Source organism: Salmo trutta, chromosome 23 (assembly GCF_901001165.1).
Source record: "Salmo trutta chromosome 23, fSalTru1.1, whole genome shotgun sequence".
In the NCBI taxonomy this organism is placed as follows: Eukaryota; Metazoa; Chordata; class Actinopteri; order Salmoniformes; family Salmonidae; genus Salmo; species Salmo trutta.
In genome coordinates, this window is record NC_042979.1 from 27478470 (window position 1) to 27496043 (window position 17574).

At 40.6% G+C, this 17574-nt stretch overlaps 1 long non-coding RNA gene across 1 annotated transcript; it reads left to right on the forward strand.

The window, feature by feature from the left end:
- Nucleotides 1-9062: 9062 nt before the first annotated feature.
- Nucleotides 9063-9987, forward strand: LOC115159694 (uncharacterized). The gene is made up of 2 exons (XR_003868937.1): nucleotides 9063-9260; nucleotides 9384-9987. It is a non-coding gene; the product is annotated as an uncharacterized LOC115159694 (long non-coding RNA).
- Nucleotides 9988-17574: the final 7587 nt, after the last annotated feature.

Consider the following 17574-nt stretch of genomic DNA (forward strand, 5'->3'; position numbering starts at 1 on the left):
AGGCATGCACACACACACACACACACACACACACACACACACGTGAAGTCGTCTTAGAAGGAAAAGGCCAAACGGATGAGGCTGATGCACCCCTAATCTCTCCTCGTGCACACATCCATTTTGTTATCAACAATGGATCTGTAGGTAATTGGAGAAGGTAGAGGAGAGAAACACTGCTTCAAGTGTTATCTGGCTGGCAGCAGAGTGAACAAATATATAGGAAATTAAGTTGGGCTGGGGGCCAAAGCCATTCAGTTGCTGTGTTAATCTGATTTGTCCAGCAGCATCCCTCACCATTGCGAGGAGCAAAGTATATTTGATTTTATCACTAATAACATTTCCTGCTGTGGCTTCCAGGACAGGCCATGGGGAATACATTACAGGCTTTCCCACTGGGCCTTTTGTGGAGATGGAAGAAGATAGAACTGTAGAAGGCTCTGAAAAAGACAGATGGGCCAAAGTCAGTGAGAACGCTAAGTACTAATTATATGTAGTCCTTTATCTTTTCCACTTAATTGCATGTTTTCTATTTCTTCAATATTCCGCTAGTGGAAAGAAGAGTGCATTACCTTGACAGAGAAGAGTCCTAAACCTAAATGCTAGAACTTCTCACACAGTTACAAGCTGTGGGGTTTCCTCTTGAGAATGCATAGGAAGGGCTTACCCAGAAACAATTATGTATAAACAACAGGGATGTGTTTCTCGGATGACAATGTTTATTATGGGAGCAGTACAATCACTTGAGATTGATAGTGAAACTGAAGACACTTTGAATGCTCTTAATGTCAACACAGCTGTTAAACTGCAGACCAAATTGTTGTAAATTACAGTTAATTAAGTCTTATCAAGATGTAGCTATATTTGGATTTTGTGTCTAACATTTCAATGGCTAAAAGAGACAGAGTTTGCGCAAATGATACTGGAAAGTATAATTAAGGCCTGGATTAAATTAGGTCAAGCATTAAACAGCGATAGCTGATGTTTTGGCTGTGTCGGAGGTGGAACTGCGTTGGAGCCATCAAATTGATGAGCAGCTGCTCTTGATCTCACATTCCAGTGTTCAAACTTGTAAACAAGGCCGCATGGGGATTTCTGTTAATGCGACTCCGTGCTGCCAATGGCATGTCCACTTTAGGTATAATGCCGGGAGCCACTTGTGGATTGGACAGCTCTAATGCTGTTACACCTCAAAACAACCGCTTTGTGAATGTTGGCTAAAGCAGATCTGATTGATAAGAGCCCTAAATTTCAACATCAAACCAATCTTATTTTCAAGTTGCTCCTGAAAATTTTAATGACAACATCATATCCCCCATCACCTCAGCCTTCATCATCAACAAACAGTTACCAACTAAGCCTCTATGGCCTTGCTAGTTGCCTAGGAAACTGGGGAACACTTTCTGAGTTGAATGATTGATGTCTCAGGAGCTAGCTAGAGACTGTTCCTTGGTTCTCTGAATCCCCATTTATACCTGGTTCTAACTATTGTCATTTGTCCTGATCTTGTCCATCGGGGCACAATCAAGACATATTGTGATTTGATTGTGATCAGATCATTCTGCTCACCTTCGGAGGTAGTTAGACGCGAATTGTGTTTGGATATCTTACAAGTCGTTCTGCCCCTGAATAAGGCAGTTCATCCACCGTTCCTAGGCCGTCATTGAAAATAAGAATTTGTTCTTAACTGACTTGCCTAGTTAAATAAGTGTAGACAGATCTGGATAGAGAAACTATTTAAATCATCCTTATTCCGCCCTCTAAAATCATTGACAGGTGGCAATTGACTGATATTATTGACTAAATATTATTTTGAAGGAATAGCTGTGAAATAATTTGCGTAAAGGAAATCTGGTCACAATGCAGACACATTGGGCAGATGACAGACACATTTTAATACCATGTGTAGACACATTTCTGGAAATCAGAATGTAGACACCAAGATCAGGACAAAGGACCCATGTTAGCACCAGGTATAAATGGGGCTTGAGACACATACACATGTAGGATCTTAATTTGAGCCTGGTTGCTACAGCAGGAAAATAATCCTGCAAGCAACGGTGATGTGGATTATAATTAATGGACATTTTTGCAAGTGTAGATCCATTTTTCGTGAGGAAATCACAAACTTCAGACTTCTTTTTAAACCTAAAATACACTACAAGTTTAAAATGTCCTGCATTGCAGGAAAGTTGTCCTGCATTGCAGGAAAGTTCTCCTGCAACAGGGTGATCACATTAATATCCTGCATCTGTACCCAGGATGGAACTGGGTCCTGTAGTCAAAAGTATGTGGACACCCCTTCAAATTAGTGGATTCGGCTATTTTAGCCACACCTGTTGCTGACAGTAGTATAAAATCGAGCACACAGCCATGCAAACATTGGCAGTAGAATGGTCGGTACTGAAGGGCTTAGTGACTTTCAACATAGCACCATCATAGGATGTCATCTTTTCAACAAGTCAGTTTGTCAAATGCCTTCCCTGCTAGAGCTGCCCCGGACAACTGTAAGTACTGTTATTGTGAAGTGTGAAAACATCTAGAAGCAACAATGGCTCAGCTGCGAAGTGGTAGGCCACACAAGCTCACAGAACGGGAACGCCAGGTGCTGAAGCCCGCAGCGCGTAAAAATTGTCTGTCCTCGGTTGCAACACTTCATGCAAAGTTCCAAACTGCTCAGCACAAGAACTGTTTGTAAGGAGCTTCATGAAATGGGTTTCCATGGCCGAGCAGCCACACACAAGCCTAAGGTCACCATATGCAACGCCAAGCGTCAGCTGGAGTGGTGTTAAGCCCACTGCAATTGGACTCTGGAGCAGTGGAAACGCGTTCTCTGGAGTGATGAATCACGCTTCACCATCTGGCAGTCCGATGGACGAATATGGGTTTGGCGGATACCAGGAGAACACTACATGCCCCATTGCATAGTGCCAACTGTAAAGTTTGTTGGAGGAGGAATAATGGTCTGTTTTTCATAGTTTGGGCTAGGCCCCTTAGTTCGAGTGAAGGGAAATCTTAATGCTACAACATACAATGACATTCTAGACAATTATGAGCTTCAACTTTGTGGCAACAGTTTGGGGAAGGCCCTTTCCTGTTTCAGCATGACAATGCCGCCGTGCACAAAGCGAGGTCCATACAGAAATTGTTTGATTGGTGTGGAAGAACTTGACTGGCCTGCACAGAACTCTGACCTCAACCCCATCAAGCACCTTTAGGATGAATTGGAACACTGACTGCGAGCCAGGCCTAATCACCCAACATCAGCGCCCAACCTCACTAACGCTCTTGGTGCTGAATGGAAGCAAGTCCCCGCAACAATGTTCCAACATCTAGTGGAAAGCCTTTCCAGAAGAGTGGAGGCTGTTACACTGTAGCTGCAAAGGGGGGACCATATTAATGCCCATGATTTTGGAATGAGATGTTCGATGAGCAGGTGTCTACATACCTTTGACTATGTAGTGTAACTGCTCCCACTGTTAAATCTTGTGTATTTGTTTCTGATTGGTTCAGTGCCCAAATGATTGTATTTTGATCATAATGTTGATGCTATCAACCCACGATAACTGCTCTGTTATTAAACCTTACAAATTAATGAGTGTATACGTACCTCAATTCAGTAAGTGGGTTTTAAGAAAATGTTATCATTTTCTATAAGTTACATAGTCGGCTTCTGATTTAGTATGCAATGGCTTGACACTGCATTCTATATGTACCCCTACTATTAAGGAATGTAGAGTGAGTGTATTTAGAGTGAGTGTATTTTTTTCTGACCTGTTAAGGTGTATTATGTGCCTGAACTATGTGGGTTTTAAGCACATTTCATATATATAATTAATATACATTCAACTCCTGATTCCTACAATAGTATACATTGGCTTGGAACTACAGCGAATGTATACACTCAACAGGAGCATGCATCAAGAAAATAAACAGGATATATACGATGGAAACAACTGGGGAGCTGCGGCACTGCAATTAAACAATTTACACAATAATGTACTTATACATAATTGGACTGTATATAATGTCACATCCTTCCAGAGACCATTCAACAGTTGGCAAACAAGATGAACCAGTACTACACCACTACACTACCAGCCTCATTCCTTATGAATCAGGGTCATCATCACATCACCTTTTGAAGTGTACCATGACAATTTCCTCGTGTGAATTCAAGTGTTTGTTCATTAGCAACAGATACAGCACCACAGACGTTATACTCCCCTCCAGCATCATTACAATAAGGACCTAGGAAGTCACTATGCAAGTGTTTGACATCTTTCGTGTGTGCTGTGTGCACTTCCTCTGATGAGCAACCCATGCATCAGTCTTACTTACATTTATAGAAACTCACATTGAGTTCACCCACTAATTACGATTTGGAAGGATGAGCATGGCAGGAAATTAATAACATGTAATCACGCTAAAAAGGCTATTCCTGCACCAATGACTGTGCATGTGGTGCACTTACAGTAACAGTGTATGGGCAGAACAGGAACATGGAGGGATTGGTATACCGTGAAGTATCAGTGCAAACATAATGTATTTTACGTGTACTTTAATTAGGCCTACACAAAAACGAAGGAAACATACCATAGCCTATTTCAACTAATGCCCAAACCATAGCAGGTCATTTAAGGTGTTAATATTAGTGGAATCAATACATGTTATGAATGTACTCAATCGTAAATGAATCATGCAATCTTACTTATACCCAGGAAAACATTAGCTACAGTGCTTTCAGAAAGTATTCACACCCCTTGACTTTTTCCACATTTTGTTGTTGCAGCCAGAATTTAAAATTGGTTAAATTGAGATTTTGTTTTATCACTGGCATACGTACAATACCCCATAATGTCAAAGTGCAATTATGTTTTTAGAATTTTTTACAAATTAATGAAAAGCTGAAATGTCTTGAGTCAATAAGTATTCAACCCCTTTGTTCTGGTAAGCCTAAATAAGTTGAGTAAAAATGTGCTTAACAAGTCATATAATAAGTTGCATGTACTCATTGTGTTCAATAGTGTTTAACATGACGACATTGAATTTTCCTGAGTGGCCTAGTTACAGTTTTGACTGAAATAGGCATGAAAATCTATGGGTAGACTCTAAAATAGCTGTTTTGCGATGATCAACAACCAGAATAATTTTTTAAGAATAATGTGACAATATTGTAAGAAGTTCTCACAGCTGTAATCGCTGCCAGAAGGGATTCTAATGTATTGAGTCAGGGGTGGACATGCTTATGTAAATAAAATATTTCTCTATTTCATTTTTAATCAATTAGCAAAAATGTCTGAAAACATGTTTTCACTTTTTCATTATGGGGTATTTTGTGTAGATGGTTGATATTCTTTTAATGTAAACCATCTTGAATTCAGACTGTAACACAACAAAATGTGGAATAAGTCAAGGGGCATGAAACGTTTCTGAAGGCACTGTACATCTAGCTAAAGGGATGGGAGTTGTGAGTTATAAGTGCTTTGAGTTTTAATGAGTTCATCCTCACATTAGCTCTTGTGCAGAGACACAAGTCACATGCGTGAGATGGGAATAGTGATACACTGAAAAACTAATAACATTCCAAGCACTTTATCCTCCAAGACACCTCTGGAATAAAATGTATTCCATCTTCTTGACTGCATTAGCACATACGGATATGGCTGCACTCTCTTCATTTGACAAGGATTAAGACACACAAAGAAAGATTACATTTTCTTCTGGCAGCAGACTTCTACTGAGATCTAATCCGGAAGCCAGGGGGAAGCTGCATTCTGCAGGGCAGCCCTGCAACTTCTCACTCCTATTATTTTCCAGGAGGCTGGGGTCATAGCCATAAATGTAAATGATCCACCCTGTGATATAGCGCTTTACAGCCCTAATATTGCATGTCAACACGTGCCTAAAGATACTGTAAAGATACCAAACCTGTCCATCAAGGAGCCGGTCACAGGCTGTAGGCTATAGCCAGCTAGGCATTGAGTTATGAGGAACAGGCAATGTTTCGTGAGTGCAGTCTCAGTGCTTTATTCAACCTTTATTTTGACAGGGAGTCATGCTGAGACCAAGGTCTCTTTCACTGATGAGCCCTGTATACACACGAATTCACATCAGGACACATCAATATACACGAAAGACATCAATATATGCATCACTATACACATCAGTATTCACATCAATACACAAAAAGCAAAACACAGTCTTCAGTAAAAAGGTCCTCAATCAGCCATTCATCAAACTTTAGAGAGCCTTGGAGATATTCCACAACCCACTGGGCACACCACTTCATTTCAATGTGGATATTTGGGTAGTATTTTCTTGAGACATTGGTCAATGAGATTACAGCCTAAATTATATTCACCCACTCAAAAAGACAGCCAAAAGTTAGTTGAATTTTAAATGCTTTCAACCATCTTAACCACAAACAAATTCCAATGGAAAAAACCATGTCTGATTTTTGGTTTAGTTGTCACCCAAAGGTTTATCACATTCACTGCACTTACAACCACCTGCAACGTTCAACTAGGAATACAATATCAGATATTTTGTTTATTTATACAACAGATTATTAATGTGTTATCACTGTGCTTCATCTAATTGCAGAACCAAATTACCTGGATTGCAGTTGTGAGATTACATAAAAAGTAGATGTTGCAAGTAATCAATGCTGTTTGAGGTTCTGCATAGATTATTACAGCAATTGGGAAGATCTCCACAGACCTGCGACGACGTATGAATGCTATCTTAAACTTGCACGCTTTAAATATTTGCATAAGAAGAAATGTATAGTTACAGTAACCTCAGAATCTGGCCATGGATATGTTACTCATTTTAAGGTTGAAATGTTTGTAAAATAGCCATAACTTTAGGCTATTTACTGTATTACAGTAATATTAAATTGTTTGATTGACAATGCAACCAAATATCAACATTGAAGAAGATATCTACTGCTTGGATAGTTCCATCTGATCCACTGGCTTAATCCTATTCTTGAACTTTTATTTTGATGTGAATCCAACATATCATTTGTTAACATGTCAACAAGATAATAGGACATTTTTTTTCTATTTAGATACCTCAACAATCATTCTCACGATAGCACATCGGTAACAGTCTGTGACAAATATCATAGCTAAGCAGGGCTTAATTAAAACCCTGGATAGGAGACCGAAGGGTAGCTGTAGGTAGGTACATTCTCCTGTAGAATGTGCTGCCCAGCCTATTGTTGTTTTTATATAGTGGATATAAAGGTGAAGATCTGACATTGTTTTAAAGGTATAAATTCATCATATTTTATAGAAGGTTTGTCTCTGTTGAAATATGGTTACCATGGTGACATAATCCTGTGGTTGAAATTTCACCCTCAAAACAACAGTTTATATTGATGGATTTTTTTCAAATCCAATGTATTTTCCACATAGATTCCAAGCCACATTTGAAGGAGATGTATGTTCTGCTTGGATAGTTCCATATGTGCCACTGTGCCAATAATGGGACTAAATCAAAACAAATGAACCTTCAAATGCACTTTAATTACAGTTTGATTTGATTTAGTTCTATTCTTTTTTGGTTTTATAGGTTTTTGGTTGAGATGGAGACATGTATCCAACTAATCAATTATTCATTTGTAGACAAACTGGAATTAAAATCAGTGGTAAAGATGGAACTATCCAAGCAGAACATATATTCCTTCAAATGTTGATATTTGGTTGTGTTGACAACCAAACACAATTCAATATCACTTCAGTTGCACTTCAATATCACTAAATATATTGATATTGTGTTTGGTTGTCAACGCAACCAAAAATCTAAGTTAAAGAATAGAACTAAATCCAATCAAACTGTTTTCAAAGTAAAAATAGGCTGGGCAGCACCTCCTACTGGAGAATTGATCTACCTATGATAAACAGTGTCCAATGGGGGACCAGTACGGAGAAAGAAATGTATGAAATGTGTGCATTCACTACTGTAAGTCACTCTGGATAAGAGCGTCTGCTAAATGACTAAAATGTAAATGTAATAGGCTACAGTGTGGCAGCTGCATTCACATAGACAAAATTGCCATAGTCTATAACCGGTATGTATGTCAACTGAATTCTATGTTTAAAGGCATAACCTATTCCTATAAAAGAAGCCCATGTTTATTCTTAATTTCTTAACTAATTCATTAACATTATTATTTTTTTAAATATAGCTTTTCCACAATCCAGATACCCAGGTATTTAGGCCTATAAGTCGGGTCACGATCAATGAGGGCACCATCCAATGTACCAGGGTTTCCGTTAGGAAAATGTGGCGCCGGACAACGTAAGTTTATCCAAGCACCGTGATAGTGTTTCTGACCCTGAGTTCAGAAACACTATTGTATAGTCCATTTAGCAGATGCTTTTATCCAAAGAGACGCGTTCAGATGGAATTGAATCCACAACCCTTGGCGTTGCAAGCGCCATGCTCTACGGCTGAGCCACACAGGACCACATGAAAACAATGTGATCTCTACTGAACTAGAACAGTAGCATACCAAACTCAACTGACGTCCTCACAAGTCCGCAATCTCATTTACATGCAGGTTGATATTTATTGGGATGAATCTTGTCCTGGAGGCAGAGCTAAGAGATGTCCACTAGATGAGCCAGCTGCAAAGTTAAAATAGGCTATTTATCATAAAAATGTATGAAAACAAAAATGTGCTTTTTAGTCTCAATTTAAGGTTAGGGTTAGGCATAAGGTTTGCAGTGTTGTTAAGGTTAGAGTTAAGTTTAAAATCTGATTGTATTACTTTGTGGCTGTGCCAGCTAGTGATTACTCAGCTAACAAGAAAGGCATTTCACTGTACTTGTGCACGTGACATTAAAACTTGAAACAGAGCTGGCTCCAGTACGAGTCATACCGATAGATGCCAACCTGCCATTTACATTTGAACTGTATGTTCTATATATATATATATATATATATATATATATATATATATATTCATTCAAATGTATTTAATATATTTCAATATTCACAACAGTACAACTTGCCAATGAATTAGCATGACCTGTTTTATGTGTGGCTCAGCATGTAGCCTGTGACTTGGCTGTGTTGATGGTAACTCTGAGGACTCTCTGTTCGCAGGTTTTTTATGAGGCCAGATGGTCGGCTTCATGCTCACGCTCACAGCGCATGGCCTCTCATGAAGCCTATGACTCAGCCTGCTTGACTGCTATAGCACCATAGCTCTTAGTGGGAACCAGTCCTGGTCCAGTTGCTAATTAAAGGTAAACTGTTTCCCTAATTAGTCTCCAGTCTCCCTGATCATTCTTTCACTGAACAACTTTCACCCTCAACATTGTTCTCTCTCTCTGTTTCTCTCTCTTTCTTTGTTCTTCTCTATTATACAGTGTTTCAGTTCCTCTCACTGTCTGCCGGGTCAGAAATACATTACCGGAGCTGCCGGTGTTTTCTTTCCTCTGGGAAATATCAGGAACCGAGATTTAAAGAGGCCTTCAGGATTAGTTCACCGTGCCACTCTCTACAAGGTCCACACTTAACATTTACATTTACATTTAAGTGTCGAGTTGGGTGAAGGTAGTGTGTTGTGTTTTGGGGGGTTTACGTAACTAGCTGTTTGAAAATGTGTTGCTTTCCTCAGTCATGAGCCTTTGAAATTAGCTTTCGTAGCTTGGCTTTCTCTCTTGTGCTTCTATAGTGAGGATAGTCTCCCCAGCCCAGGCCCCTAACACCAGGCTTTGTTCCCATAGGAACCTGATCCCCAGAAGTAGCCTCTACAAGATCTTGTGAAACTTTTTCACGGGTTCAGGGCTTCACACTTACTCAACTCAGGCGACATGCATTGGGGCTCTGACTTCCAACCAGCCACACTCACATTGCTACTGCTGCTCAGTGCTCATGAGTAACAAGTTCATCACATAACTGGTTGGAGTGGTAGAAAATGTATGTACCTTATCTGTACACTCTTAGAAATAAATGTGCTGAGTAGAACCATATAGGCTTTTTCAATTTTTGGTGCTAGGTAGAACCCTCTATGTAGGGTTCTTTATTTAACCCTCTGTATATGGCTCTACCTAGAACCCTCTATGAAGGGTTCTACCAAGAACCATTTTATAATCTAAAGGTTTTTCCTTGAGCTCTCAATTAACGGTTCCACCAGCCTTAAAATGTAATTCTTTATGACAATACATTACATACTGTATATCATAAGGCCTTTCTTTGAGGGCCTAGTTATACCCCAACACAATGGTGTTAGGAAAATCCTGGTTTACAGTTTACATCAGGCCTGCAAATCACATTATGCTGGCTTGCAAAGTGATGCGTAATTCCTATTGGAATCCAGCCAGAGTTAGGATATCCAGTAAATATAAATGTTCATCATGTAATCATGCAACCTGCATTCAGAATCACTTGCTGGGTAGGGAAGATTGAATACTGAGACTACCTCAATCATCTAAACTGTAATGGGTGCAATAAGTCCAACTACTAACAGATTGGATTAGTTTAGAAAAATGTATGTTCTATATATTTGTGTAGCATAAAATGTATCAACCAATCAATGTACATGTAAAAACACAGATATTAAAACAAACAATTCTGAAAATCACCTTGCAATAGAGCATGCTGGGAAATATAATATATGATTCTATGTAGAACTCTTATTGCCTTCCAATGAATTATCAAATAACCCTTTCCTCTAAAAATGGTTCTAGGTAGAACTATTTGCCTTACAAAGAACCCTTGTCTTCCAAAAAGGGATCTTCAGATCAAAACAGTTCTTGGTAGAACCCTATACCTCCTTGAAGAACCCTTTTGACTCCCTTTTTTCTAAGAGTGTAGCTAGATTTCCTAGAGGATTCAAAATGACAACCTCAACTTTTATCGCTATCAATATTCATGGGAACTGGGATTCCAGTTCTTTCTTTCTTTTTGAGGGCAGGCTCATTGCAATATCTTTATTACTTTTACTGTGATTTAACCTGTTGAATGTTAATGTTAAACATATCTTAATGAGGGCCGTGAGCAATACCTAGTAATGCCTTATATTGTTAGAAAACTCAGATAGTTTTTATATATTATTTCACTATGATTTGTATGCACTGTTTGCCCTACAATGTACTGCTACAGTAAATAGCATAAAAAATAAATAGTACATCACAGATTTAATTTTCTAATTTCATATGCTATGAACAACCTTTTCATGAAACATGTTTTAGATAATCTACATATACTCAAAATCAACTTTACAATTGACATGCTATAAGATTTCAGCTGCCTTATCACTGTAATCATTTTTATATACCTAGTGGTCAAGGGAAAATCGGACTAATTTCCCAAACAACATTACTCAGATCTCTCCATGTACATAAGTATGATACATCAAATGTCAAAATAATATGCCGTATCTTTTATTAATGCCCACTGTTTGTTTAACAGCTGGTATGTGTGATGAATAAATACAAAAGCATCACAGGTGTTTGACCTTTGAAATGACGCTGATCCGCATGACAAAGTATGTAAATAATGGATTGTTCCCTGCGCTAAAAAAAGAGATGGACTGGATGGATTTCTAGCTGTTGTACAAGTTGCCCCAGTATGCAATTAAAGTGAGCTATGGAGCCCTTCTGCCTTCTTCAGGGGAGGCACTAGTTCATAAACCTCTTCATATCATTCAGCTCTCAACTGGAAGAAAGACAAAAGACAATGTCTGAACCAGGGTATAAATAACAAACATTGCTTCCATTGGGCAGGTTAAAAAAATTGTCTCTGGTTGTAAATGATCCAGAGAGCTCGGCAAACAAAAATAACCTGACCTATAAACTATTGGGGTAAATTCAGTACTGATTTTTCTTTTTATTCTTGTAAACAAATTATCTTGTGAAGTGATTCATATTGAAATATCATTGTAGAATGTTTTCGCTGAAAGTGCGTTTGCCGATTAGGTAAGCAATCTCCATTGACAAACATTGGCAGTAGAATGGTCTTACTGAAGAGCTCAGTGACTCCGTCATAAGATGCCACCTTTCCAACAAGTCATTTCGTCAAATTTCTGCCCTGCTAGAACTGACCCGGTCAACTGTAAGTGTGACATGGTGAGGTTGGACCCAGGTGCAGAGAAGAGACCAGATGAGGAATCAACGGTTAAGGATAAAAATAATACTTTACTGAGAAACAGTGAAGTGAAGTGGAAATGTCTAGGAGCAACAACGGCTCAGCTGCGAAGTGGTAGGCCACACAAGCTCACAGAACGGGACCGCTGTAGTCCATAAAATTGCCTGTCCTCATTCGCAACACTCACTGCCGAGATCCAAACTGCCTCTGGAAGCAACATCAGCAAAATAACTGTTTGTCGGGAGCGTCATGAAATGGGTTTCCATGGCCAAGCAGCCACACACAAGCCTAAGATCATCATACGCAATGCCTAGCATCGGCTGGAGTGGTGTAAAGCTCGCTGCCATTGGATTCTGGAGCAGTGGAAACGCGTTCTCTGGAGTAATGAATCACGCTTCACCATCTGGTAGTCCGATGGACAAATCTGGGTTTGGTGGAGGAGGAATAATGGTCTGGGGCTGTATTTCATGCTTCGGGCTAGATCCTTTAGTTCCAGTGAAGGAAGATCTTAACGCAACAGCATACAATGACAATCTAGACGATTCTGTGCTTCCAATTTTTGGGGAAGGCCCTTTCCGGTTTCAGCATGACAATGGCTCCGTCCACAAATTGAGGTCCATACAGAAATGTTTTGTCGAGATCGGTGTGGAAGAACTTGGCTGGCCTGCACAGAGCCCTGACCTCAACCCCATCGAACACCTTTGGGATGAATTGGAATGCCTACTGCGAGCCAGGCCTCATCGCCCAACATCAGTGCCCGACCTCACTAATGCTGTTGTGGCTGAATGGAAGCAAGTCCCCGCAGCAATGTTCCAACATCTTGTGGAAAGCCTTCCCAGGAGAATGGAGGCTATTATAGCAGCGAAGGGGGGACCAACTCCATATTAATGCCCATGATTTTGTAATGAGATGTTCGACGAGCAGGTGTCCACATACTTTTGGTCATGTAGTGTATTTTAGGTAGCTAGTGAGTGAAGCACTTGATTATTTAGCTTTTTGAAGTAGTTGATTATTTAGAAAAAGTTCATTTTCATTTTTGAAGGAGATTATTATTTTGAAGGAGTTGATTACTTCCCAAGCAAAGTCAGCCTCTGAATGTCAAAGAATCGAAACAATGATATCCCCTCATGCATTGGAGTCACGTCTTTCTCTTTTATTTTAGAGCTTGTTTGTAGCATAAAGCATCACATACCAAAGCACTGTTATAGATCACTTTACATAATTAGTTCTGTTATATTTTCTTAAAAATCTTCATCTAAAAAGGGGTAGGCCTGTGCATTTTGCCATTTTCTTTTATAAAAGGTAGACCTATGGCATACCCCCTCAATTCGAGTCTTTGTTTTCACTTAAAAGCCCTTCGTTGACATGGAGGTAGGCTATTTATAGAGTGCTCGGTGGGTGGAAGAATTGACAGACAAATCTATGGATACAGTATAGCAGCCTATAGCCGATTTTCATTTGTCAAACAGGTAGGCCTACCTGATATTTCTGAAATGGGAAGAAATAGGCTCCAAAACAAAGCCCTCTTGTTGTTTGGAAATTCTAATTAAAATGCAGATGGTTTAAAGGAATTATGCCTACTCCAATTTGCCTACTTTCAGCACCATGAGCTAGCTGGTCATTTCCGATTGATTGTGCTGCGGCTGCTGCTTCAAGTTTCAGCACCTCAATGTAAGTTACTTGAATCTGGCTTATTTTGAGGTCAATAACTCTGATAAATACGTCATGGGCAAGCTAGTTATCAATGCTTTTACTTTAAAGTAGAGCTTTCTGCCCCTACTCTTGTCCAAGGTGGTCTGCGAACCCACAACCTTCTGACCCTCAGCCCTGTGCAGTATCAAATGTTTTACGTTACCATGTAATGCTAACAGGACGATAAACAGTTTCTAAAACTGCATATCTAAGGCTTAAGTCTGTCCAATAAGTGAGGGTATATGTTAGACATGCTCTAATCTCTTCTATCCACTTTGTTTTCATTATCATTTTGGGTATAGGTGGGTGGGTTTGGGTAAAATATATTTTTGCTGAATAATGTTCACTCCCTAGTCATGATCTGCATAACCAAGTGTGGTGATTGTGTGTGCCTGCCGAAGTAGAGCCTGCCTGCCGAAGTAGAGCCTGCCTGAAGCACACTCTTCAGTACACTAGCAAGAAAGAACAGTCTGTGTATTAACACTGTCTTTTTTTGCTTAATGATTTTGGCAGGGCACTAGTAAGGGTAAATAGTCAGTGTGTTTCTGCATAAAGCTCATGAGACGGGTTAAATGTTGTGGACTGACCCACAGTCTCATTGACACGGAGGCATGAGACTCTAGCAGTAAATTACATTTGCAGCCGGATCTTCTAGTGCTCCGCGTGTAATTCAAATCGGGAGTTTGTTCACCTCCCTGTGTGTTGTTGACGAAGTTGGAACGGAGGTGAGAAATAGTGGGCCGGATCTTTGGCTCAGGGTCTAGCAGAACAGTGCAGTATGTATGCTTAGCTTTCCCTCCCTCTCTCTAAACTCTGGCTGTGTCCGACAAAGTTGTTGGCCCTCAAATCCTTGCTTCCTCGATCCTTGTTTCCTTAATTCCTGTCAAAGCATATTGAAGGAGAGGATCCAATGTCCCTCCCTCTAACCTCCTCCTCCAATGAACTTTGTGAGGAATTTAGGAAACAAGGAAAATCAAGGATTTTACGGCTTGTAAAGTTTTTGACACAGCCCCACAGGCTCTACCCTAGCATCTTCCACTGTGTGTCATGTCTGACCATTTAAGCCAAGGGACATCCCAACTTCAAGTGGTGTCAGATTTCACATTCTGCTTCACACAGGCAGAAGAGACATACTCCTGTGTCTGTGAGAATCAGGGCCACCGCTCAGTGCAAGCCATTTTCGATCTATAGTGTCCACATACGATTTAGAAATGAAAATGGCGTCCGGAACCGGTACCAGAATCACGCAGGTCCCAAAAACCGGGGATATTACATCTAAGAGTTAGGACAACCTCTGTGCTCCCAAATGGGTTTAGAAGTATAGGATATGAGGAGCGAGATACTGGTGTTTATGTCAACTTTCAAAACACAAAAGGGGAAAACTGTAGGCATACTGCAGCATTTCTCAAACTCGGTCCTCGGGACCCCAAGGGGTGCACGTTTTGGTTTTTGCCCTAACACTACACAGCGGATTCAAATGATCAAAGCTTGATGATTACTTGATTATTTGAATCAGCTGTGTAGTGCTAGGGCAAAAAACAAAACGTGCACTCCTTCGTGTCCCGAGGACTGAGTTTGGGAAACCTTGGCCTACTGTGGCATTTAATATCAAGAACTTTGGCTTTAAGGCTGAAATCGTGATTAGGGGAAAGAGCTCCACTGATCACCCCAGCAAATTTGTTTTGTTTATGAAACAGAGGAGAGGAGCATCCAGCATCGTGGGACAAAAAATTGCAATATATATACTCTGTTGTTCTATTGCACATGCAATGATTTCCAAGGGGAAAAAACATTGTTCATTGTTATGTATTTACCTTCATTTAAACTAGGCAAGTCAGTTAAGAACAAATACTTATTTTCAATGACAACCTAGGAACAGTGGGTTAACTGCCTTTTTACCTTGTCAGCTCGGGGATTTGATCTTGCAACCTTTCGGTTACTAGTCCAACACTCTAACCACTAGGCTACCTGCTGCCCCTCAGGGTAGAGGTGAGCTAACCTGGAGGCAGCTTTGGGTCTGTGGTGGCAGCAATAATAATTTATTTGTTGTAATATTGCAAACGGACGTGGCAGGTTCACCAGCTTTAAGCAAACTACTGTGCATCAAAACATACATTCAACCCTACTTGCACTGTCTTGCATCATAGCCTATACTATGTATGGAGACATTGGCACAGAAAATCTCAATTCCTTTGCAGCTGAAACTGACAATTTAACCAGACGCCCCAAGCGACCATCAATTAAAATACACATGAAGGTGTCAGGCCACAGGAATCTGCAGAGAACCAATGTATGTACAGTAGAAGTCGGAAGTTTACATACACCTTAGCCAAATACATTTAAACTCAGTTTTCTCACAATTCCTGACATTTAATCCTAGCAACAATTCCCTGTCTTAGGTCAGTTAGGATCACCACTTTTATTTTAAGAATGTGAAATGTCAGAATAATAGCAGAGAGAATGATTTATTTCAGCTTTCATTTCTTTCATCACATTCCCAGTTGGTCAGAAGTTTACATACTCAATTAGTATTTGGTAGCATTGCCTTTAAATTGTATAACTTGGGTAAAATGTGTCGGGTAGCCTTCCACAAGCTTCCCACAATAAGTTGGGTGAATTTTGGGCCATTTCTCCTGACAGAGCTAGTGTAACTGAGTCAGGTTTGTAGGCCTCCTTGCTCGCACACACTTTTTCAGTTCTGCCCACAGATTTTCTATGGGATTGAGGTCAGGGCTTTGTGATGGCCACTCCAATACCTTGCTTGGGGTCATTGTCCATTTGGAAGACCCATTTGCGACCAAGCTTTAACTTCCTGACTGATGTCTCGAGATGTAGCTTCAATATATCCACATAATTTTCCTTCTACATGATGCCATCTATTTTGTGAAGTGCACTAGTCCCTCCAGCAGCAAAGCACCCCCACAACATGATGCTGCCACCCCCGTGCTTCACAGTTGGGATGGTGTTCTTCGGCTTGCAAGCCTCCCCCTTTTTCCTCCAAACATAACGATGGTCATTATGGTCAAACATTATGGCCAAACTTTTTGTTTCATCAAACCAGAGGACATTTCTCCAAAAAGTACGATCTTTGTCCCCATGTGCAGTCGCAAAACGTAGTCTGGCTTTTTTATGGCGGTTTTGGAGCTGTGGCTTAACATTTAACATTTAAGTCATTTAGCAGACGCTCTTATCCAGAGCAACTTACAAATTGGTGCATTCACCTTATGATATCCAGTGGAACAACCACTTTACAATAGTGCATCTAAATCTTTTGGGGGGGGGGTTAGAAGGATTACTTTATCCTATCCCAGGTATTCCTTAGAGGTGGGGTTTCAGGTGTCTCCGGAAGGTGGTGATTGACTCCGCTGTCCTGGCGTCGTGAGGGAGCTTGTTCCACCATTGGGGTGCCAGAGCAGCAAACAGTTTTGACTGGGCTGAGCGGGAACTGTGCTTCCTCAGAGGTAGGGAGGCGAGCAGGCCAGAGGTGGATGAACGCAGTGCCCTTGTTTGGGTGTAGGGCCTGATCAGAGCCTGAAGGTACGGAGGTGCCGTTCCCCTCACAGCTCCGTAGGCAAGCACCATGGACTTGTAGCGGATGCGAGCTTCAACTGGAAGCCAGTGGAGAGAGCGGAGGAGCGGGGTGACGTGAGAGAACTTGGGAAGGTTGAACACCAGACGGGCTGCGGCGTTCTGGATGAGTTGTAGGGGTTTAATGGCACAGGCAGGGAGCCCAGCCAACAGCGAGTTGCAGTAATCCAGACGGGAGATGACAAGTGC